The sequence below is a fragment of the Poecilia reticulata genome, chromosome 15 (genome assembly GCF_904066995.2).
Source record: "Poecilia reticulata chromosome 15, P_reticulata-male-v2, whole genome shotgun sequence".
In the NCBI taxonomy this organism is placed as follows: domain Eukaryota; kingdom Metazoa; phylum Chordata; class Actinopteri; order Cyprinodontiformes; family Poeciliidae; genus Poecilia; species Poecilia reticulata.
In genome coordinates this window covers 8,608,489-8,610,803 of record NC_088844.1, presented here as the reverse complement: position 1 = coordinate 8,610,803, position 2,315 = coordinate 8,608,489, and the positions used below count along the sequence as shown (strand labels likewise).

Here is a 2,315-nt window from a genome sequence, read left to right as displayed (position 1 = left end):
GCAATACAGATCCCATACTTTGTGCAAAGACAGTTAATTTGTTTCTTAATTAAATAAAAAATAAATGTAATCCATATCTTGGCTTCATAAAAAGAACACAATGTACTCTAATGCACTCATTTTAAATATTGAGACAACAATCTTGTTTACTATAAACTATTTTAATTCAGCTGAAATATACAAAACATGTGAAAATGGAGTTGCAAACTAAAAAAAAGAAAATTAGTAAAGTAATAACCCTACTAAATATACTGCTCAAAAAAATAAAGGGAACACTTAAGTGTTCACGTAAGTGTTTAAGTGTTCCCTTTATTTTTTTTTAGCAATGTACATCATTGTTTAATTATTAAAACTACTATAAAATGACAGCTGAAATAGATCCGTGTCACTTTTTTATAATCTGTCAACATGTCCATTTCTGAGTGAGTGAGCGTCAGCAGCACGCTGCGCTTGGGCATTACGTCCTTACACATTACATACTTACCAGGCGGAAGAAAAAGTAGTTCCCATTAACAACGTTTCATTTCGGCAAGATCTCAATAATTTAGTTACTTTCTAACTTGCTCTTGTTAATCTACATTATCTCAAATTACTAAAGTGTTGAAAGTATTGATCCTTGGATCTGACAATAGATTTTAAAGAATTAAGTTCTGGTATCGGAAGAATCGAACTTTCAGTATCAATCCGCACATCACTAACGGCAACGCCAGAGATCATTTAACTGCCCTGATTAACGGTCAATTCAGTTGTAACAGCCTAACTAAGCTTTTATCTACTGTACTTTTATAAGATTTTCTTTTGGCAAATTCTCTAATCTCGGTTGGACATGGATGAAGATGGAGGACTTTTTTACGTGTATAGGCCCTACAGCTGCTGTACTCAGAGGTAAGTTTAAAGTTGTCTGTCTTTCTAAGATAAGCTAACTGAAGCTAGTTAGCATGTCGTGATATGCCAATTTTCATCCGCGGTTAAAGAGCCGCTCTTGTGAATATGAGCTTTGAACAGTTATTAACCACAATAGCTGTGGCTTAAAAATAATATCGACACGAGTTCATGGTAGCTTCCGTTTTTTAACATAGCTAAGATGGCTTCTCATTCGTAGCTTCTGATTCGGGAAATGGTTAAAGGGCAATTCCGCCTAGTATTTCACTAACTGAGGGTGTTTTATGTGCTGTAATTTAAAAACTTAAATGCAATGAGTCTACAAGGTTAGATATTCCACACTGTTACCAGGATATTTTAAACACTATTTTTAATTGGTGAATTTAAGTAGTCCTTGTTTGATTTAATTAAAATAACTTTCTTGCCATCTTGAATTCATGTAATATTGTAATTGAGCACATGAACTAAAATAAGACTTGTTTTATTTTTCAAGTAAACCAAACTGTTGCCATGGTGAAGCCTATGCCAGACACATCTCCAATCACGTATTGCACCATCTACAAGAAACTTTGGGAAATGCAAGTGACGGCATCCTTCACATTCTCAAGGTAAGAAATTTATGATACTGATTCATCATTACACTGATTAGTCCCTAAAACATGGTTTGTTTTGTGATTGTTTTTCTGTCTGTGCTTCAATTAGCAGATGACCCAACAACTTCAAACAAGACCACTTTTCAGCTCTGTGGTGATCGTGAAACCAACTTTCTACTGGCCATTGGAACCATGCCTGCCCTGATCTTCTGAAAGGAGGACATCATAGCTACTACACCTTTCAGCATCCGTGTGTGTGGCCACTCCTCTCTGTGCTGCTGACAGATGTCTTTGAGAACGCGTCCGTAACTGAGGCAAGACTTCCACATATAAAAGGCTATGGCTTATTGGAAGAAGTTCATTGCGGAGGAAGCTCCTATTGTTGACATCTAATCCTAAGATTTTTTTTCCTTTGGACAATTTGGTTTGCTCGACTCTTAGGGCATCATATGAGTGTGGCAGATGTGTCAGATCGTCATTGTTCTGTCATTTTACAGGATTGTTTCAGAATCAGATGCCCATCCAGACTTTAAATTCTGACCAGTAGTCATGTTTTATTGTGTTTATGTGAAACTTAAATGTAATAATGATGTTAAAAGTAACTGAACTTATGTCTTCATTTCAGCAAGCCAATAACGTCTCTTGTTCCAGTATTCACAGGATTAATTTGTAGATTTTTGTCTTGGCATAAGAACCTTGAGTAAAGCTATGACGAAATATATATTTTAATCCTATGCAACAATAAAAATAAACTAGATTTAGGTATATCACTGCAAAAAGTCCCCTTTCAAAAACAAGAAAAAAAAATACAAAAATAGGGTATAATTTTCTTAAAATAAG

The 2,315-nt window shown here is 34.9% G+C and overlaps 1 long non-coding RNA gene across 1 annotated transcript; it reads left to right on the top strand.

The window, feature by feature from the left end:
* Positions 1-691: 691 nt before the first annotated feature.
* Positions 692-1,753, top strand: LOC145555133 (uncharacterized). Its single transcript, XR_014091221.1, has 3 exons — positions 692-885; positions 1,376-1,490; positions 1,585-1,753. It is a non-coding gene; the product is annotated as an uncharacterized LOC145555133 (long non-coding RNA).
* Positions 1,754-2,315: the final 562 nt, after the last annotated feature.